Here is a 23605-nt window from a genome sequence, read left to right as displayed (position 1 = left end):
CCACCATGTTGCTGCTGCTGCTCTGCCTCTGCCCGTGCACTGCCTCCTGCTGCCTGCACATCCTCCGCCGGCTGGGGTGCAGTTGTTGATGTGGCCACCCCTGCTGGACCTCCGACTCCCGACTGTGGCAGGGATGCCTCCTGCACCAGCCTGGCCGCACCGTCAGAGGCAGCTCCACAGGGCACCCAGGTGACTGATGGGTGGGAAGATGGCACAGAGGACGACTGGCGCGTAGGGGGTCCAGTTGAGGAGGGGGTCGGAGCAAGCCCCATCAGACGGAGGAATCCGGCCTGGGTGACCTGTCCCAGCAGGCTGACGTGGTCAACAAGCCATTCGAGATGACGTGCAGTCTCTCCATGAAAAGACTGCAGGTCACCTCGCATGGCCCGTTGACGCAACGCCACACCAGCCAGGACAGGCTCAACCCGGACCTGGATGGCCACGTCCGCAGGCAGAGGAAGGCCAGTTGACGTCAGCTCATCCCCTGCCTGAAAACGGGTCTGGACGTAGGCATCCCTGCTGGTGCAAGATGATGCAGGGACAGGATCGGGGACAGGATTGCACACAGGCACCTCCGCGGCGGCCTGTGCTGCCTCCTGTCCCTGGTCCTGCACTGCACCACTAGCACCAGTGGGATCCCCACCTCCAGACCCCGTCTCTGGTGCTTGCACGGCCTCCTCCTCCACCAAACCCCCCACCAACCTGGATGACTCCGTGCCATCTTCCCCTGTTGGGCCCTGTGGGGTCCCAGCTGCCCCTTCTGCTGCCGAGGAGTCCAACTCCAACCTCCGCCTCTTGGACCTCCCCCCGGCAGCTGCGGCCTGGGACGCGGCACCGGACTCCTCACTCCCCGACGAGATGACAACACGGGAGGGGAGCCGGGCCTTGCGTCTCCAGCTGGCGGTCGGATCCACAGCACCTTCTCCGCCCTCTTCATCAGTTGACGCTGCAGACAGGGAGAAACAAAACACAGGCATCAGGGCACTGTACAATGGACACATACACACATGACAGTTGCACGACAGTTGCACATGAGTGGCATTGGCAAACCTCAGACATGTCATCACAATCCCCAACACACATGTCATTGCAACTCGCACACATGAGCCATACCACAGCCATATCGCAACTGCCAGCACCATCCATACACATACAACAGCATCAGCAGCCAAAGGGGAGCCAGACATCACATGCAACACAGGAAGTGCACCACACATGTACACACACCACCACACTTGCATGCATGTGTACACCTCTGCCAAGTGTCGCACTGTTCAGACGGCCATCCATGTCACACCTGCCAATCAGGCTTCCACATACCGCTGTCACATGCATCCATGTTGCATCACTGTTGCACCCTTGTCAAATACACACACATGCACATGTACACAGTGCTCATGCATGCAGCCAAAAACAACATACATGCGTGACATCACGGACATGTCTACTTACATACACATTCATACAAACATGTGTGCACGCACAACTGCATTTGCCATGCAAGCCTACACACACAAGCACCATCCATGTCTCACACATTACAGCCCTCGCATGTGTCAGCCCCACGGCCCTGTACACCCCCACCCATACTCGACCCCATACTAACAGATGTGCAACCTGCACACTACAGAATAATCACCACACGCACTGCTCACAATCAGGATGAATGTACACTCACCGCTCGACTCCAGACGGGTCTGCTTCTCTAGGACCTGGACGTGGAGCGCTGGGGATATGCGTTCCAGGACCCCCATCTGTTCTTCCGACAAGTGGCCCCGGCGCCCCTTGGCATCCGCTGCCTTCAAGAGGCGCCGGGCCTTGTTCAGGGTCCTGGACCTGTAGTCCTCCCAGCGCTTCCTGACATGTTGTAAGTCCCGGACTGCCACCCCCTCCGCGTTGATGGCAGTCACGACGTCAGTCCAGATCCGAGTCCGTCCTTCCTTGTCGGCGCGGGAACTTCCGAAGAGGGCATCATACTGCCCCAGGACTTGCTCCACCAGGACACCAACTTCGGTGGCACTGAAGGTGGTGCCCCTCTGCCTCTCTGGCCGGGGGTTGTCAGTGGTCACAAATGGTGTTTGTCCCGACATGACAACCCCAGAGGCAGGAGTGGGTGGGCAACTGGGTCCTGGGGCTGGGCTGTGGAGCGATGGAAGTCTTCGGTTCCAGCAGGGGTGGTCACAGCAACAGCACCCCTGGCTGATGTGCAGGCAGCAAATGGCAGTGCACGTGGGCAGCAGGCAGTCAGGCAGCAGCAGATGGCAGGTGGGAGTGTGCTCGGGGCTCTGGGGGGCAGTAGTTCGGCCTTCTGGGCAGGAGCGTGGTCTTCCGTGTGCTTACGCGCGGCCAGCTTGGTATGGAGTGATTTGGCACGTGAAAATCCTGCACGTCAGCGTGAAAATCGAGGAAAGGCCCTTAGCGCGTAAGCGCGTCAGCACGCATACGCGATTCTATTGGACCAAAGGCCCTCAGCGCATAAACGCGTCTGTGACGTGACCCGCACGGGTGTTTCCCACACAGCACGTGATGACAGAGCACACGTGGAAAGACTGCACGTCAGAGTGTCATCGCGTGTAATTGGACAGCACGTCAGAGTCTCATCGCGTGTAATTGGACAAAAGTGCGCGTACACGCGATTGGCCTATGTACGTGTATATCAGGGGTGCGCGGACACTTACACACGCAAGTACGTCAGCGCACCTGTATCCCGGGGTGCGCGGGAATTTCCACACGCTATTGGACTGGGTACTGGATTTCAGGGGTACGCGGGTCACACGCTCGCCTACAACACGCGCAACGCATTAATTTGCGCGCTAACAAAATAACAAGCTCAGACCCAGGATGAACATACCGTTCCTAGCAGCAGTGGGCGTGGCCTACCAAAGGAGGAGGAGTAGGATAGTCAGGGCCAGAATATTCACACCCAGAACCAGCCTTTTCGGGATGCCTGATGACCAGGTGCATGGGAGGTACAGGTTTCCACCACACATCATACTGGACCTGGTGAGTGAGTGGGAGGATGACCTCACATCACCCACCCTGTGCTCCCAAGCACTCAGCCCCCTGGAGAAGGTCCTCAATGTACTGCACTTCTTAGCCACTGGATCATTTCAGCGGACAAGTGCCATTGTGGGTGGTGTATCACAGGCCACCCAGTCACGCTGCCTACACCAGGTCTTGAACATCAACACTGCACGCCCATCAGTCAGCAGGCACATATACCTGCCCAGAACACCTGCAGAAAGGCATGCTGCCGCCCTGGATTTTTACGCTGTGGCACGATTCCCCAAAGTGCTAGGTGCCATCGACTGCACCCATGTGGCTCTACGTCCCCCCAGGGCATCTGAGCACATTTATAGGAATCGCAAGCACTGGCATTCCATCAACGTGCAGGTAGTATGTAATGCCAAGGGAATCATCACCTCAGTATATGCAAACTATCCCGGGTCAACCCACGACAGCTTCATTTACCGAATGTCCACCCTAAGCCGGGACCTAGAAGCTGGGCGGCATGGCGATACATGGCTGCTTGGTGAGTATGAATGCCACTGCACATGCATGCATGTCAGATACTGAGCAAGGTCACAACCCCACCAATGATACCAATCACCACCTCCACAGGGGACAGTGCCTACCCTCTCAGCCCCCACATGATGACGCCAATTCGGAACCCCACCACGCCACCCCAGGTAAGATATAACACAGCCCACATCACAACCCGGGGCATAGTGGAGCGCACATTCGGAGTGCTAAAGTCACGCTTTCGCTCCCTTGACCGTTCTGGCGGGCAGCTGTTGTACGCTCCCCCAGTAGTGTGCAGGATCATAGTGGCAGCATGTGTCCTGCACAACGTTGCAACACGCCGGGGCCTGGCCGTGGACATGGTGGTGCCCCCACATCCCCAACCACATGCACAGCCGCTGCGCATGGGAGGGGAAAGGGCACGGGGGGAGGCAGCCCGTACACAGCTAGTGGCTAATTACTTCACATAGAAATCACACCCCTGTGGAGTGCACACTGCCCTGGCACATTCCATCTGACAATCAATGATGACTCAACCTGACACTGATCCTGAATGTCTGGAGAATGAACCGTGAAAACCATATCAGCCTGAGATTGTTCACCTGGAAGTGTCACAATGTGTGCATCCCTACCCACACAGACACCACCAATGCAGTTTTGTGAAGTAACACATTCAAGCAGCTAAAATGAATACCCGCTTGCAAAATGCAACAAGAGGACAGTGCCATGTCAGCCAACCCTTACCCAGCACCGCCACACCACACACCGTGCCATGTCATGCTATTTGCAGGTAAACAAAGTAATCCCCACATTCCCATTGTAGTTTGTTTCCTTTCTTTAGCATTCTTTATTTTTTTCAATACAATTTTGTTTTCATACTTCACTGTGTGGTATCATCTCATTGGTTTCATGCATTTCATGTTGGGTGTTATCCCATTCAATTGCAACCATTGTGTGTGACGGACATGGGTTCATTAGCTTCATGAACATTGGGGGTGTAACATGTAATTTCCATTTCCATGTGGGTGAATGGGTTACTTGGTAGGGCTTTTTGCCTGTGGAGGCTGACCATTACGCACATGATTGGGGATTGTGAGGACCTGGTGGAGGGTGCCCCTGCACTGCTGGGGGTTGGGGGTGGTGGGAGACAAGAGTGGGGACCTGGTGGGGGCTGCCCATGGTGGCTGGGGGGTGGGGGTGGTGGGAGACATGAGTGGGGGCCTGGTGGAGGCTGCCCCTGCACTGCTGGGGGGTGGGGGTGGTGGGAGACATGAGTGGGGGCCTGGTGGGTGCTGCCCATGGTGGCAGGGGAGTGGGGGTGGTGGGAGACATGAGTGGGGGCCTGGTGGAGGCTGCCCCTGGTGGCTGGGGGGTGAGGGTGGTGGTAGACATGAGTGGGGGCCGGGTGGAGGCTGCCCCTGCACTGCTGGGGGGTGGGGGTGGTGGTAGACATGAGTGGGGGCCTGGTGGAGGGTGCCCCTGCACTGCTGAGGGGTGGGGGTGGTGGGAGACATGGGTGGGGGCCTGGTGGAGGGTGCCCCTGGTGGCTGGGGGGTGGGGGTGGTGGGAGACATGGGTGGGGGCCTGGTGGAGGCTGCCCCTGCTGGCTGGGGGGTGGGGGTGGTGGGAGGCATGAGTGGGGGCCTGGCGGAGGCTGCCCCTGCACTGCTGGGGGGTGGGGGTGGTGGTAGACATGAGTGGGGGCCTGGTGGAGGATGCCCCTGCACTGCTGGGGGGTGGGGTGGTGGGAGACATGAGTGGGGGCCTGGTGGGGGCTGCCCATGGTGGCTGGGGGGTGGGGGTGGTGGGAGACATGAGTGGGGGCTTGGTGGAGGCTGCCCCTGCACTGCTGGGGGGTGGGGGTGGGGGTGGTGGGAGACATGAGTGGGGGCCTGGTGGGTGCTGCCCATGGTGGCAGGGGGTGGGGGTGGTGGGAGACATGAGTGGTGGCCTGGTGGAGGCTGCCCCTGCACTGCTGGGGGGTGGGGCTGGTGGGAGACATGAGTGGGGGCCTGGGGGAGGCTGCCCCTGCACTGCTGGGGGGTGGGGGTGGTGGGAGACATGAGTGGGAGCATGGTGGGGGCTGCCCATGGTGGCGGGGGGGTGGGGGTGGTGGGAGACATGAGTGGGGGCCTGGTGGAGGCTGCCCCTGCACTGCTGGGGGGTGGGGGTGGTGGGAGACATGAGTGGGGGCCTGGTGGAGGCTGCCCCTGCACTGCTGGGGGGTGGGGGTGGTGGGAGACATGGGTGAGGGCCTGGTGGAGGCTGCCCCTGCACTGATGGGGGGTGGGGGGTAGGAGACATGAGTGGGGGCCTGGTGGGGGCTGCCCCTGCACTGCTGGGGGGTGGGGGTGGTGGGAGACATGAGTGGGGGCCTGGTGGAAGCTGCCCCTGCACTGCTGGGGGGTGGGGGTGGTGGGAGACATGAGTGGGGGCCTGGTGGAGGCTGCCCCTGCACTGCTGGGGGGTGGGGGGGTGGGAGACATGAGTGGGGGCCTGGTGGGTGCTGCCCATGGTGGCTGGGGGGTGGGGGTGGTGGGAGACATGAGTGGGGGCCTGGTGGAAGCTGCCCCTGCACTGCTGGGGGGTGGGGGTGGTGGGAGACATGAGTGGGGGCCTGGTGGAGGCTGCCCCTGCACTGCTGGGGGGTGGGGGGGTGGGAGACATGAGTGGGGGCCTGGTGGGTGCTGCCCATGGTGGCTGGGGGGTGGGGGTGGTGGGAGACATGAGTCGGGGCCTGGTGGAGGCTGCCCCTGCACTGCTGGGGGGTGGGGGTGGTGGGAGACATGAGTGGGGGCCTGGTGGAGGCTGCCCCTGCACTGCTGGGGGGTGGGGGGGGTGGGAGACATGAGTGGGGGCCTGGTGGGGGCTGCCCATGGTGGCAGGGGGGTGGGGGTGGTGGGAGACATGATTGGGGGCCTGGTGGAGGGTGCCCCTGGTGGCTGGGGGGTGGGGGGGTGGGAGACGTGAGTGGGGGCCTAGTGGAGGGTGCCCCTGCACTGCTGGGGGGTGGGGGTGGTGGGAGACATGAGTGGGGGCCTGGTGGGGGCTGCCCATGGTGGCAGGGGGGTGGGGATGGTGGGAGACATGAGTGGGGGCCTGGTGGGGGCTGCCCATGGTGGCAGGGGGGTGGGGGTGGTGGGAGACATGAGTGGGGGCCTGGTGGAGGGTGCCCCTGGTGGCTGGGGGGTGGGAGACGTGAGTGGGGGCCTGGTGGAGGGTGCCCCTGCACTGCTGGGGGGTGGGGGTGGTGGGAGACATGAGTGGGGGCCTGGTGGAGGCTGCCCCTGCACTGCTGGGGGGTGGGGGTGGTGGGAGACATGAGTGGGGGCCTGGTGGGTGCTGCCCATGGTGGCAGGGGGGTGGGGGTGGTGGGAGACATGAGTGGGGGCCTGGTGGAGGCTGCCCCTGCACTGCTGGGGGGTGGGGGTAGTGGGAGACATGAGTGTGGGCCTGGTGGAGGCTGCCCCTGCACTGCTGGGGGGTGGGGGTGGTGGGAGACATGAGTGGGGGCCTGGTGGAGGGTGCCCCACAATGCTGGGGGGTGGGGGTGCAGGGGTACATGAGTTGGACATGGGTGGGGGCCTGCTGGCAGGTGCCCCACGGTGCAGGGGGGTGGGGGTGGTGGGAAACATGAGTTGGACATGAGTGGGGGCCTGCTGGCAGGTGCCCCACAGTGCTGGGGGGTAGGGATGGTGGGAGACATGCATTGTTGATCAGTAGTGCAAGGTGACATGTGGGTTGGCTGGGGGGCATGCCCATGGTGGATGGGCTGCCTGCGGGACATGAGCAGGGGTGCAGGGTAGTCCCCCGTGGTGTGGGCTGCCTGCAGGGGCCGTGGAGGTTGTGGAGCGTACACCTGGGAGGACCCACACGGCCAATTCACGTGTAGTACTCCCCAGAACCCCTGAAATACACATTCCCTGCTGAAATCGCGTGTGCAACTTCCTGCGCACCCCTGAAATACACGTACCCTGTTCGCACTGGGACAATCGCGTGTGGAACTTCCCGCGCACCCCTGAAATACACGTACCCTGCTCGCACTGGGACAATCGCGTGTGGAACTTCCCTCGCACCCCTGAAATACACGTACCCTGCTCGCACTGGGACAATCGCGTGTGGAACTTCCCGCGCACCACTGAAATACACGTACCCTGATGGAATCGCGTGTGGAACTTCCCACGCACCCATGGAATACACGTACCCTGCTCGCACTGGCCCATTCGCATGTGGAACTTCCCGCGCACCCCTGAAATGCATGTACCCTGCTGAAATCGCGTGTGGAACTTCCCGCGCACCCCTGAAATACACGTACCCTGCTGAAATCGCGCGTGGAACTTCCCGCGCACCCCTGAAATACACGTACCCTGCTGGAATCGCGTGTGGAACTTCCCGCGCACCCCTGAAATACACGTACCCTTCTTGCACGGGGCCAGTCGCGTGTGGAACTTCCCGCGCACCCCTGCAATACACGTTCCCCGCTTGGCGTTTGCTGTTTGCCAGCCCGCTGAACTGGTCCAGGGTTAGCGCAGCCCTTTGCGATGATTTAGCGATTTTGATGGCTTTTCCTTGCGCGAGGGCATTCTTGGGGGCGTTACTGGCGCTGCTGCAGGGTCGCTGCGATTCTCTGCGCCACGGCTGGTTTGGAAGCCTGAAATCCATGAATAAGCTGTGCGCGGAAATCGGTTTTAGCGCACGTGCCTGGCGAAGTCAATCGCACGCGGACACTCTGCGCCAGCCGCTTGCGACACTTTTCTGCGAAATTCTATTAATTACCCTGTCTATTTTAAACTTGTATCTGAGATACCAAATAGAATGGTGGTAAGCGTTAAACACGCATAATGCGAGCCTCCTGTCTTGTCATAAAATAAAGATTACCCACGCTGATAGCTCAGGAAGTCTTCATTCTATTAAAGACAAGGAGGCGAGCATTATATCCCACACAGAATGCCAAGATCATTGTCTGCATTGTCATATTAATAATGATGTAACACCTTTGCTCATTCCCACCCTCATGAGTTGTTCTCCATTCCTTACAGGAGACGAGCAAAAGATGGCTGGATGAAGGAGTACTCAGGGATTGAGGAGTAACAGTTCAAGTTGATCAGTTGGACCGAAAAGTTCACTGTTTCAAGGAATAATACTCAGCTCGATCTAAAGGGATCGCTTGTTGGCAAGGGACAATTTCGTTCAAGTGGACAGACATAAAGAAAGAGGAAAGGACCCGGTCAGAGGGGTTCTTATACATGGGACTGATTGGGTTGTGGGACTAAGAGAACTTTAAACTTGTCCATTTTGTTTTCCTAAATGTTTATGAGAAACATAAATGTTCAGTATTAAGTTTAAGTTTTAAAGTGCTGGTTTGGCAGCAAATAAAGAAAGATAAAGCAGAATGCTTGCCTCCTTGTCTTTAATAGAATGAAGACTTCCTGAGCTATCAGCCTGGGTAATCTTTATTGTATAGTATATTTAATAACGTATTATATCCAATATCTTTTAATTAATGTATGACAATTAAATAGCTGCTTAACATATGTTCAAATAATTATCATTAATCATGATATATTTCAAAGATTTTCTGTTTTGTAAAAGTGATAGGTTACTGCATACATTGTTCGGAAGATCACCATATATTTTCTTTCAGCTGTAAACTTGTTTCATGATGGAAAGCCTGAGTTCTGAATTCATCACTGTGACTACTTAAAAAGACATCTGTCTTCTTAAGCTTTGTCGACATTCTTGTTTCTCTGGCATAGGCATGCAGTCCATTTCTCAAGGGCTACCATGTTTCTGCCTGTACCTCCATAATTAATGTGCCAAGAACATGTTTGCAATCATGTGGTGATCAAAAATATTTGCAAAAGACAAGATAACATTTTTGTAATGACGACCCATAATTAATGACTTTCATAAAGGATCAAGCCAATTAGATAGAAAGTATGACATACATTGCAAGAAATATGCAATGTGATGGTTCTCAGCCAGTAATGATTCCATTGATCATTTACATACCTAATGAAGCGATGGAGTTATGATATCCGAGTCCTTTACATTTTGCAAGATTGTGCCTCAATTTAATTCCGTTGCAACATCCTGAGATCTGAACCATTCTATTATGTATTCAAGTATTGGTTACTTTTGCCCCCTTTTGTATGCAATGATTGATTAGTGGAAAAGCTTCAATATTGAGAATTATTGGAGATATTACAAAATGTGTTGTCTTTCACCCAGTGAGTGCCACAATATGACATTATGAAGGGACACATATTTTATTAATTATCCTTTCTGTTCTTTCACCAGCTGAGAGGAACATCAGCAAGAGCAAAGTTAGGAGGCAAAATGTTGTACGCTGCATTCTCCTTTTTTGGCAGAACAATCAGAAACAAGGAACCCATACATTTGGAATTTAAGCCATGTTTTATAAAATGACATTATTATCCGAGTCGAGAGTCTCTGAGTCAGTTGATCTTTGAGGGTCTTGGAGAGTTCAAAGGTCATCCCAGTAGATCTACTTAAATTAATGCTCCTGTTCAAGGGATCCATTTAAACAATATTATTTAACGGCATTGCAACATCTGCTATTTTTCCAATTAGCTGATACTGATAAAAAAAGAGTGCACATATTTTTAAAAGGGGATATGCATGCTTTATCCCCACTTAATCCACTGCGACTGCGACAAACATTTAAAGGTTACGGCTGATACTCAATTGGAGTTTAGAGAAGGTGGCTATTAATCTATACCAATGTATTTAAAAATATCAGACCCTGTAAAACAGAGACTGCATATCTAGAGTTTATGGATACCTCAACAGGGTGTGATTTGGTTGAGAGATGAAAGACGTTGTCAGTTTTGGTCAAAATGCAAATACCAGCAGGATCATTAGAATTGTTAATAGCTCTCCCTTGTGGTATGAAGGGAGTGGCAAGATTGGATGGGCATGATAATTGTACTGAACCCTTTGGGATTTACACCAGATGATATATCAAGGCTGCATATTGGCCTAAATTCCTTTTTTATATTTACACAAATGCCAGGCAGTCTATTCTGCAGAGACTATACCCAAAATACCCCATAGGCTTCTGATGCTGTCTTCAGAGCCATAATGCAAATAAACTAACAGGTGTCCACTGTCTATGGAACACTCTCATCCCCTGCACACCTAGTATTACTGTATAACAATCAACAATTTAGAATCAATATTAGTGAATCATGTCAAATAAATTCAATCACTCATGTTTTGTAAAAATCGTGTGTGTTTTTGTTTCTATGATAAAGCACAGATCATTTTTAAATATTAACAATTTAGGACATAAAGTCTGTGCAATACAAAGAATTTGTGTATTTTCAACACCTAGAAAACCTCTGCTCTGCGCATTTTGGGACAACAATCCATTCTTCAGGAGCAAGAATGTGCACTTTCTCACATTCGTGAATCTTCACAATGATATATAAACTCCCTGTCTCGGGAGGATAGCTCAGGGTCAACACGCTTGTCTCGGAAGCAAGACGACGCAGAGAAACACAGGTTTGATCCCCGGTCCGCGCTTAGAAACCTCTGGGTATTAAGCGCGTTATAAATAATCTATCATATCACATCATATCATATCAATAGACAATAAGCTCTTTTAGTATCGAATATTCACATAGTCACATGTACTAATCTTATCACAAAATCCATCATGATCTTTCCCTTTGTGATTCACCTGGTGTAGGTCGGAAATATGTAATCCAAGATGATATATTCTTTTTATAAGTACTTGTATGTAACAGCTTTCCAACTTGTTAAGTGAATCGATAATCAATGGTGTTTAATATGCCTTGGAATCATGATGTGTCGTTGTTAGTTATAACTAAGATAAAGTACTCTTACCTTCAAACTCAAATGTCTGAGGCTCATCGAGTTAGAGTCGGCTCATCTGTGCTTTTCTATATTTTGTTTAAATTTGACCTGTTAAAATGAATGTATCATAAATCCTTGGTCCAAGTACTACCTATAACCATTTTTAATAAAAAGCTTGCTACATATATTGATCATAAATATCTGACAGGATAGAGCACAATAACTGAAGGTCCTACCTTAGCTTCACTTCTTGGTAGGATATATGTCCATGCAAAGGTCTTAATCAGGTCATGCTCTGCAGCGTTGCAGACCATCACCAGTATCTTGAGACCTATATGAGATAGATATTACTAGACAATTCTCATCCCTGGTTTTATGGTCAGAATTTGTCTGTTGAATATGTTTAAAATGGGAACAAGCTGTTTCCTAAGGCTTACCTTGCTTGTACGTGTCTAACAATGCATGAATATAAGGGTCTGCTTCAGTCTGATTTCTCAAGCGCTGTAAATATCAACATATTTCAAAATGTATGGTTCCTTAGAACCTATGGAGGGAATTGTTACGCTCACCTGGTTCCCACAGGGGCGTCGATCGGACCCGGACAGCTGCGGTCTCCACCAACGTGATGCGTAGTGAAGAGAAGACAGTCTGGACTGGCCCACCTAATCTTGTCTGCTGGACTCGTAGAAGTATTCTCCTGCAATTGGAGAAATGGATTTAGCCAACCGTGGACCTTAGTGATGGCCCCCCCAACTGTTCTCGTTCTCCCCACTAATCACCTCCGATATCCCCTCTTGGTAACCTTACCTTATGTTTTTAAATGATGAGCTCTCCATCCTGCATGGCATGCAGGGGCGCGTAGATACCAGTTACTTCACTGGTTTGAAGGTATTGGAGGAGTTCTGGAGGAATATTGACGCCAGTGTCTATAAAGTTCAAAGGGTTCAATATGTCCGATGTTCACTCTTGTTCCATTCCCTCGTTAGGTTGCAGCTGGGTCCAAAAGAATATTGCCTGGAGGCAGCTGATGGCGTTCAGGTAAGAGTCTGTATTACCAAACACTGCCCGGTAAAAGTTGCATGAGTTTAACTTGCTGTTTTCTCTCCCTTTATAAGTGCGGCATAGAAAGATGCAGCAAATTAAAGGATAATACCTCCAGTGGTAAAGCAGGTAAGCCTATGGTGGCAAAGAGATTGTCTTTGTCGGTTTTCTCGGCTCACCTTGTTATTCCTTTTGTTTTCCCCCCCAGGTGCTGGGTTTCAACGAAGAAAATGATGGAGGCAGCGCCGAGTTGAAAGATGCGGTGGACTGGTGAGTATAATGCGGCACTGCTGCTGGCGAAGCGACGTGTGCTGAAATAATGTCCTTTCCAGGCTTGGAGATGTGCTGGGTCCGGAATCAGGTAAGGAATCAAATAATGTCCGTGATCTAACATCTTCTCCTTTTCCTTTTGTCTAGAGGCGGGCGTGGCAGAAGACTGGATGCTGACTTGCAGACACAGTGAGCGTTATGCTGCTGGATGCAGAATAACATGAAGCATGAGCTGCTGGTCGGGCGTGGTTTAAATAGCCTGCAAAGTAGTCCCAGGTAAGAAGTTCCCCAGAACCACACCCGAGTAAAAAATAGTCCCTGTAATGAAATAGTCCTATCCAGGCCTCATGTTGGCTTGGACTCATTTGCAGCATGGTCTGCATAAGGTAAGTAAAGTCTATGAGCCTGGCGCCTATGGCGCCAGGACAGACTTCTATGATGAGCCTGGCGCGTAAGGCGCCAGGACTGAATCCAAACAGCCCCCAGCCGGGGCTGTTGGGGTTTTAATGAGTATCTGGATGCCTGCTCCCGGGGCTGATGGACTCAATCCAGATGCCTGAGGGTAGGCATCATGACAGGAACATAGTATGGCTCCCTAGAACCTATAGAGGGAACATAGTAAAGGGCAACATAGATGAAAGACCTAGCATGTCCAAATTCCTTGAGTTTGCAAAGTAAAAGGTAAAGAATACCAATGCTTACCTCATGTGCATGCAGTCAGTTTCTCAGAATGTCCTTGTCTCTGACTCTCGCGACCAATTCAAAATGGTCTCTATTTGCAAAACTTCACCGCTACATGATAGCGGGATGATGTCATTTGTAAACAAATGACGCGGAGAGTCCATGGTCACTCCAGCGGTCATTCTTAATCCTTTCTTTTAGTGACAAAGGGCCTCATTTCGAGGGTGGAGGTAGCCATGCCGGTTTTCCAGCATGGCTACCCCCAAACTCGGCTCTGGCTCCCGCGAAGGGGTATCACCGGGCCATTCCGACTTCGGCGAGCCCGGTAATTCCCATTGCACGGGAGCCAGAGCCGGTACTTCCCCATTCCCATTTGAGCCCCCATAGGATGCAAGATCCTACTGAAATATGTCAAAACAATTGGAATACTCGACCGGTCACAAGTTGGCTTCAGACCAATGAGAGGAACAGCATCAGCACTCCCGTCAATATAAAACGACCTGAGAATAAATGCAGACAACAATGCCCACTTGGCCCTCATACTATTGGACGTATCATCAGCATTTGGCACAATCGGCCAGCCACACAACACTAATAAAAAGGTTGATGGAATGTTGCATACAGAAATCCACACTAAAGTGGCTTACCTCATTACGAACAAACCAAACTGAACGAACCTACCTACCAGCGTTCACTACAAACACCCAAAATATATCCTGAAGAGTCCCTAAGGGATCCAGGCTCTCTCTGCTGCTTTTCAACATCTTCATGTGCCCACTGATGAAAATCATTCGAGACCATGGGCTTACCACCTACCACTACGCCGACGATACACAACTGATTGTGAAAACAAACAGAAACCTGGAACAAAATAACTGCCTTAACAACTGCCTCATAGATATCTACAATTAGATGACAATGAACAATCTCAAACTGAACCTGGTAAAAACAGAAATAATGCTCTCATTTGCAGAGGAAACCCACAACTAGATTGGCTGGCCAGGATGGGAACGCAACCGGAGACTACTGATGCAGTAAATAACCTAGGAATACTAATGGAGAGTGGACTGTCCTGGAACCACAAATCAAGGCAATCACCAACAAATGCTTCTTTGCCTAAGACTACTCAGAGGATTGCTCCATTACCTCTCCTTCCCTCACAGAATCCTCACAATCATTTCCCTGATACTCACAAGAATTGACTACACAAATAGCCTCTACCTAGGAATGCCGGAAAGACTCACCAATAAACTGCAAAGGGTGTAAAATACAGCAACTAGGATCCTATTAGACAGAAGAGACCACATTATGCCAGCACTGAAAAGCTTACACTGGTTACCAGTAAAAAGCATTACATTCAAAGCACTCTGCACCACCCACAAAGCCTAACACAGACAAGGAGCAGAATTCCTCCAAGACAAGATGTGCTTGTTCTTCCCAAGAAGGGACCTAAGATCCAGCAACGACCTGCAAATAGAGGCAAAAAATTACAAAAAAAGGAACTTCGTTGGAACAGCGTCCTCATGTCTAATTGTTGACTTCTGGAACACCATACCCAAAGAAAATCGAATTACAGAAGATCACATCACCTTCAGGAAATGACTCAAACCTGGTTATTCAACAATGACAGCCGCAAAGGGACACCAGCACCAATAACATCACAGATAAACAACTAGAGAGGAGACGAGATGGCCCAATGAACCACAAAGAGCCACACCAGAAGCTCCAACAAACTGACAGAATTACTAACCCACTTCTCCTTTCTACTCCTCTGACATAACCAACACCACTACTTTAGACCTTGCGGTAGCCACAATACACATAAACAAACCAAGAATCAATTGTATGTTCACACTCACTATCTCTGAGATGATGGAAGCACACCTGGAGTGACCCATATCACATAGTCCATAAAATTGTAAACAACGCAAGTACACACCATGACACCAGATAGACTTACATCTATGGTCATCCGCAATTCTGGATCCCTTATGGACACTATCTAACCAGTGCACACAAACACAACCCACCGCAAACCACAATATACACTAACACCAACAAAAACACCAGCACACACCGGCAGCATTAAGTCTTACCTATACGGTTACAACCAACAGAGCCTTCCTCAACAACTCCTACATGCAAAACAACACTTGCAGATGCCAGTTCCTCCTGGTTCAGAACCGATCCTCTCATCCTCACTAACCTCCCCACTCTCCTTTTCCTCCAGAGCCATATGAGCACCTGGAGACTGTCCCTGTGTGGTAGCGGTGCACAGTATAAATCAACATAACAAGCCAAAAGACCTCCTGGAATCAGTGATTCCTTCAGACGATTTCACTGATTCAGCAAATTAGTTGAACAGCTTAATGCTCCATGACAGTTCTTATAAATACATGTCCAAACAAACATAGAAGAGGTGTGAAATATTTGAGAGGTACCTTTTAGATTAACCAACTATACGAATTTGCTTTTTTAAGTGGTTCCTTTCCTTCAAGCTCCTCACATTCCAAAAGTAAAGCAAACCCCTTAACAAGTTCCCCGTAAATGTATTTCCAAGCCCCATTTAGAAAAGCTTTGTCAATATGCTCTGAATAGATGTCTTCTTTATTCCAGTAAAAGCATTTTCTGACATAGTTGTTCACTTGCACAGCCTAGTGAGTATTTCATTCGCATTTCACAAAGGTTTTTTTAATTATATTTAATTGCCATTTTATTTTATTAAAATGTTTAATGCTGCAAGACAGTTCTCATAAATTAATGTCCAAACATAGACTATTTGCCCACAATGTTAATAATTTGGGCCATGTTAGGGATAAACAACCAAGGGAATTTTCAATTTAAAGTGGTTCCTTTCCTGAAAGCTCCTCTCATTCCAAAAGTAAAGCAAACCTCTTTAAATTGTCCCTGCTCATTTATTTCAAATTTAAACAGCACGGTTCATTGTGAAATGCTCTGAATAAATGCCTCCAAGTATTTCCTGGCAGAGCTTTTTGCTTGTAAAGCCAAGTGAATATGTAATTCACATTTATCTTGCCATAATCAGTTTGCAAGTGGAAGTAATTTTGAATTGGAAGGTAATGTTTAGGGGATGACTCCACTTTAAATTTGAAAATCTGAGTATACTGAATGGAATAGCCATTCATATTAGTTTTGATATGTGTGTGAATAAGCAAAGCAAACTTGATATTCTATGGTTAAAAGAAACATAGTAGTGAGAATCAGGTGGGCAATACAAAGTGGTAACTAGTTTTTCTTGTTTTATTGTAGTCCAAATTAAATAGTGTTTCGAGGAGACATCCCCAACATAGTGAGTTAGTCAACCACCTGTGTTTTGACCCTTTTATTATGCTAAAGAAACAGAAAATATTCTAGTTAGTGCAACCTGTTTCTTGCTCCAAATTGAAGAGTGGTATTTTTGGTGTTGGATTAATCTGAGTACTGCCCTTCCGCTGTAATAACATACTTTCTATCAAATAAGTTAAATCTCTAAGGAACATCTCTCACAGCTTGAACTAATTATGCCTTCCACGCATTGTTGTCAAGTGACAAAGCCATGTACAATACCTGTCATGTCCGTAGCCAAGCACCTAGAGACAAACAATGTTTTGCTTTATTGAACTGTTCTTCTGATTTGGACAGAAACCATTCAGAATTGCCTTGGTGAACATTTAATTTCCTTTTTTTTACTAGTGTTAGGAAATATTTCTCTTTTGCCAACTTTCCTTCATGGTTTCTAAGACTACCAATCGTTTTATTTTGTTTTTTGAACCTGCTCTGACATTTTGAGAAGAAGTAAAGCCTTCAACTTCACTTACCCTGCCTTTTGCTCATTTTGTTATGGGGAAACTGATCAGTCCTCCAGACTATCAGTACTGGGAAACAAAGTTTCCCATTTAACTTTTACTTTTGTAAGTGGTTAACATTGAACACAACATCATACAATGCAGTGCAATAGTGATAGTTTTGTATCACCCTAGCTTTTTATACTTGGGATGTTGGTTACTTTTATATTTGACTAAAGACCATATGGTGGCAGCAATTAAATGTTTACCATTTTTGTGTTATTTCTAGTGTGAACATTTGTGTATATCACCTATGATATGATATGATAGTTTATTTATATAGCGCCTATACACAATGTGTTTCAAAGCGCTTCAAGGCAAGGGAGGGAACAAGGGAAAATACAATGACATTCTTACAGGCCATGAACAGTAAGGATGTGAAATTAACTATCGTACTCGGCCTGATGACATTTCAGATAGTGCAAGAGCTAATACATAGATAAGGAAGTGAGGGGGAGAGAGGGAAGGAAATGGAAACAGACAGGCGACTACCGTACTAGGCCTGATGAAATTTCTGGTAGAGCCGGAGAAAAAGAAGAGGTGATGGAGAGTGGTGCAGAAAGGTAGGGGAGGAACAAAACAAGTGACTATCATACTAGGCCTAACGACATTTCAGATAGTGCTGGAGTGGTGGGGGTGGGGAGGAAATAACCAGTATGGGGAGGGATGAGGAGACAGACGAGGTTGCTATCATACTAGGTCCAGGGACAATTTTGATAGAGTAAGTGCATAGAAGAAAGTAAGGGGAGGAGATAGGAAAAGGGAGAAGGGAAAGTAGGGGAGTACAGAGAGTTAGCAGTCAAAGAGTGGAGAAACAAGAGGGGAGAGTGAATACAATTGCAGAAGTCAGATGTAACACATAATGTTGCAAGCCAGGATACAAGATGAAGATGGGAACAGCAGATTCAGGGCCACCATGAGTACAAGATGCAAAGGAGGTCCAGCATGACAGTTGAGAAAGGGTGGCGCACCGTGAATCAATGAAGTCCATGAAAGTCAAATCCAGCATTAGCCACAAGGCGGTGATGGTGAAACCAGAATTTATCAGGATATACTCCTGCAGAAGTTGGCTTGAGGGGAGTAAGGGGGGGCAGGATAGCAGAATCAAGCAAAACAGGCAACACCTGTGTGTGAGAAAGGTGGGAGCACAAGGGAACATCACGGGGGGACCAGAGGGGGTGGGGATGGCCTGTGGGTACACCGGGAGTAACACATGTTGGTGCATGCTTACCTGCTGTCTGAGCAGGGGGTCGGGCCCTGGGTCCTCTTGGTCCAAACAGGATGTGCCCTTTTCTTCATCTGCCCTTCACTTGGGATGCCTGGGCGAGAGACACCCTTGATCTAATAGTTAAGAGCAGGAAGAAAGACGCAGGCTAAGAAAGTGGGTGCAGGGCCAGGTGAACTAGATCCACTTGCACCTGCTCCCCATCTGCAAAGCAAAAGAGGTTGGAAGGCTCCTTAAGTAGGGAAAAAGAGCTGCAAGCAGGAAGGCACCAGTTGGCGGGGCTTGCTAAGTGGTGAAAAAAGCGGCAGGAATGAAGGCACCAGGTGGGCAGGGCTTAGGCCAGGTGACCTAGATCCACTTGCACCTGCTCCCCATCTGCAAAGGAAAAGAGGCTAGAGGGCTCCTTAAGTAGGGAAAAAGAGCGGCAAGCAGCAAGACACCAGGTGGGTTGGGCTTGCTAAGTGGTGAAAAAGAGCGGCAAGCAGAAAGGTACCAGGTGGGCGGGTCTTGCTAAGTGGTGAAAAAGAGCGGCAAGCAGGACTGCACCAGGTCGGCGGGGCTTAGGTCAGGTGACCTAGATCCACTTGCATCTGCTCCCCATCTGCCCAAACCTATGGCAACTAAGCGTGACTAGTTCCCTAAAATTGTCCAGCCACAAGATGTTTACTTGTTCTTAGGCCATATTGTTGTTTTCCCTTCTTCCTGCCTTGCCATGCCAGGATATGCCATAAAAGATTATGCACTTGCCCCAGAAATCTGCAGCTTTCACAGGCCAGTGATACGTGTGTGTGTGTGTGTGTGTGTGTGTGTGTGTGTGTGTGTGTGTGTGTGTGTGTGTGTGTGTGCGCGCGCGTGCGCAAGGGTGTAGGAGTGTAGGTTTGGGACATGACTGAAACCAATAGTTGTCTGTGATTGGACAACTACTGTTGGTTTGAATGGTGCAGAATCCCTCCTCCATATGTCCTGGTGTATTCCTGTTGGACTACCTTATCTGCAAATACCCAGTACAACCTCTGCATTTGTGGGACCAACCAGTCTCAATGAGTTCTCTGGGATCTAGCCTTCCTGAACCTTCAGAAGTGTCCCTGCAACAACTGGTGGAATGACCAGCTCTCTAGTGGACTACATTGCTACAATTGCCACCATTTTGTGTTTGCTGCTGAAACTTTGGTAGTCACCAGCCTGTGGTATAAGTCACTTACCTGCCGAATTACAGACTCCCAGATTCAAGCGGTAATGTCCTGGAAGGACTTCTGCAACCATGACTGGAAGGACACCTGCTGTCATTTGTGTGTGGTGGCCGTTGCTTGAACTCACCTGCGCACGCCCTGTGAAGTGTCCTGAAGAGGGCTGCAGTTGTGCATCCTGCATTTATCCATCGGCAAGGGTTGCACTATGCTGCTGTTCCCGACCTGAAGAATCCTTACACCAAAAGCTCCTGGGAACCTCTCAATGGAACCAATGGCGGGAAATCGAACCTCCACTGACCCCAGTTGACCCATCCAGTCATCTGGGTATATCGGATCCAGGGCTTAAGTAACCACAAAGCATTTGTCTCCCCCTGTCCTTCCTTGTATCCTTCCATTCCACTGCTTTTTTGTCATGGAACCTGAGTAGTAAAACCTGACAGTTAAGAACACATTTTAATTACCCAATAATTTTGTTGCATCTCTTCTTTTGAACAATCACCAACACAAGCACTTACCTGCTGGATACAGTCTTGCAAGAAGCTTTGTGACTGTTGTGCACATGGCGCCACTCTTCTGGAATGGAATGCTGAAGCAAGGGAATATCACTATTTCCATATTTCTGCATCACGTTACCTACCTCCTTTGTTGATTTAAGTCATTGGTTGTACATTTAAGAGCCTACAGTGATTGCATATATGTTCATTATTGAGTGTTGTGCAATATGATTGCCTGCTTTTTTCATATTTTAGTGTGTGTTTAAGGCCTAGAATAAATACTGTATTTTTTATACATTTCCATCTGAATTGTTTTATTTAATTACGGTGTGCTTCATGCATGGACTCATTGTGGACCACTGATCCCACACACACCCGCCTGACAGTAGCCTTGCCTGCTCTCCATTGCTACATCGATTGGGTTCCCCTGTTTACTATAACTACAGCGGCCTTCTAAAAGCTGTCTTCCAGGCAAGAGTCTAGAAATCCATCTAGTGGGACTTGTGTGAAGATTCGTATCTCCATGTCCATGCAAACGCAGGACATATCAGAGGCCTCTACTGGCACAAATTGCTTCTCGCTATGAAGCGTCAAAGAAAGCATTAACCTTGTTGTGGTTACATTTATACATTTATCAGATGAAATTATAAACAAAAATGCTCATAACATTTTTTATAAAAATACCCATGTGTGTGTTATAGTCCTTTAATACATCTGAAATCCATTCACTTTAGTGTGTTGTAACCATATTTTATTCACATCTAGCTATTGCTTTATAAAACCATAAATATTAATGCTGGCAGTAAATATTTGTACAGAGATAATTGCTAACTTCTGACAGGAAGCTTACATTCTCTACAGAAACAGTATCACCTCAGTATGCATTATTTAACACCGTTAATTTCAACGTTATCAAAAAGAGAGACCTGGCACTACAATTGTTGCTCATGTTACCACTTTAGGATAGAGAAAGTGCAAGAATTGTAAATATGTTTAGCAGTTTGGATTCAAACATGTTATATCTGTCTTTTCTCTCCACAGCCTATGTTGGACTCTCGGGACAGGTAGGCATCTCTGCAATATTCTCAGAAATTGTGATAATTACCCAGCCTGAACATTGGGAGTGACTAAAACCTCTTATGGTGTGTGCCCCTTTCCTCCCTTAGCCAAACACCAGTGTTTCATAATGTGTACATGTTCCTTGCTGCATCAGTCTCCTGATTCACAGCACAGGCTCTACCAGTGGCACAGAGCAGATTCAGAGGTCACGTGTGCCCTCTTGACAGCTGCAGTGACACCCAAGTCCCTGCAGCATGGGGGCTGCATTTAAAATGTGCACCCCTGTTCCAAACATGATATAACTCTGAAGATATTGTCCTAGTAGCACACACAACTTTAAACATAAGCCATACCTGGGTTAGAGTAAGGTGGCCAGCATCTCTCAGAGCTAATGCAAACACATTAATTTGACATATGCCAGCCCTGTGGGCCCAGATCAGCTGTTGAAGGGTTATGTGAATTCCACCAGACAGGCTGGCCCTTGCCCTACTGGCAGAAAGGTAACTATGTTGGGGTACCCTCTTTCGTCCTTTGTAATCGCAGGTAACATCATTATCCCTCGGACAGCCACTCCACAGGACTCTGGCCTGAGAGCAGAAACCAAGACGCACACCCATTCACACAGAGCTAGGCCTCACATGAGGGTCTGCATTTCTAAAGATCCTTGATCCTATTGAGAAGAAAGTGTGGTGGGATTAGTAGCCATAGACATCTCTGTAGAGTTTGGGGAGGGTTATGCCATCTTGAATTGCTCTGCCTGTCTTTCTCCTATACACTCCACTTCCTCTGGAGCAAAGCACTTTGGGTGTGACATCATAAGGGCAAAGTCCACACATTTCAAGAGCAGGGAATGCACCTCTAAAGCAGTCTAGCTTTATTCCAATAACTTTGGCACTTTTTCCTATTAAAGAAGGGTCTCCCAATGCTTGAACCATCCTGAAGATTTTGTTGGACACTTCTGGTAGAGCAGTCACGTCTAAAGTCCCCCAGTTATGGTGTGGATGCAGGTATTCCAAAGGAAGAAGCAAACTGTGACCACTAACTGTGAAATGGTAAATATAAAGTGCTTCCTTTGTGACTAATGTTGGCCTAAGCCTAGTGCTCTACGAGTAAAATCGCATTGCAAAGATACTATTTTTTAATCGACTTCGCCGCCATTTTATGATTCATTCGCCATTGTGATTTCTGTTTGTACGATTCTCTGTTCTAAAATGGTGGACTGTGTTTTCAACTTGCAACCAAACCTCCTGAACTTTGAGCCCTGTTAATGTTTAGGCTCTACGAGAGCCGACTGTTTAAACTAGGTAAAGAGTCCTTGAGCTCCATATGAACTGTCATCTAAGTATTGTCTGCTCACATAAGACTCATCCTTGTTTAAAAGTTGTGACAATGTAGAACAAACCTTGAGTGTATACTTAGGCCGAACTGCCTTGTGTAGGAATATAGACTAAGGCTTACTGCAGTATTTGGGAACATACATCGCCATTGTATCTCTATGGAAATGCAAACCTGTGTAATCCTTTGCATATTGTTGTATAAACTGTATGTGAACTAGGCACGAACTCTAGACTACGAATTATTAACATGAAGAGAGGATGGATAATATTATTCGAAATTGTATAAAAGTACGAATGTTTAGACGTCCAGCACTCTCTCACCTCTATTTTTCAGGCTGGTATAGGTTGCGGGGTGTTGAGAGCCAGATAGCTATCTGTGTTTGTAAACTGTGCAGAATAAAAGATCTGTGAATCTTTTCAGCCCGTGATTGGTGTATTTCATTTGTGGTACTCAGCCTCGATATTTCTTTGCTCTTACATACCCACCCCCAGTGACCAATTGGGTTGAGCACTGCCGCTGGACTATAAGCCTGCCTCGCTGCTAGCCACTCTGTGCCTCGGTCCTCACCATGCTGCAAGTCTCCTGAAGGTGTGTTCCAGCCTCCCTCATGTTTGGAACCCTGGGGAAATGGACTGCCACTGGCCTTATTGCACACAGTTGTTGGTACATCTAGGATCCGAGGCAGAAGCTGACTTCTACACAGCTATTGTTTATTATCATGTCATCCCGGTACTGGAGGTTACAAGTCCTTGCTTTTCCCCATATTCTATCATAGCTTATCAAAGCTAAATGCCATCTTCTGGCAGATTGCACGATTCTTACTATGTGTCCATGAGGTCTTGATTTACTGTGAACAAGTGTACCTTTGACATTGTATGCATCTATGTAGTTGAGTACCTTGGAAATAGCTATCTGGCTGGCAAAAATCCAAGCTGACTAACTCTGCAATAGTCTGTTTAATACCCTCAGTGAGAGGCACATGGGATGCTGAATGAGCTTTTAAGTGGCTTGGGAGGCACTGCAGCTGTGGTGTGTGAAATGTTGGAGCAGAAATTTCAGAGGTAGCTCTATTGCACAGGTGTCATACATCAATGTGCA

This window comes from Ambystoma mexicanum, chromosome 6q (genome assembly GCF_040938575.1).
Source record: "Ambystoma mexicanum isolate Mex_15411 chromosome 6q, UKY_AmexF1_1, whole genome shotgun sequence".
In the NCBI taxonomy this organism is placed as follows: domain Eukaryota; kingdom Metazoa; phylum Chordata; class Amphibia; order Caudata; family Ambystomatidae; genus Ambystoma; species Ambystoma mexicanum.
The sequence above is the reverse complement of the archived record's forward strand: the minus strand, read 5'-3'. Positions refer to the sequence as shown.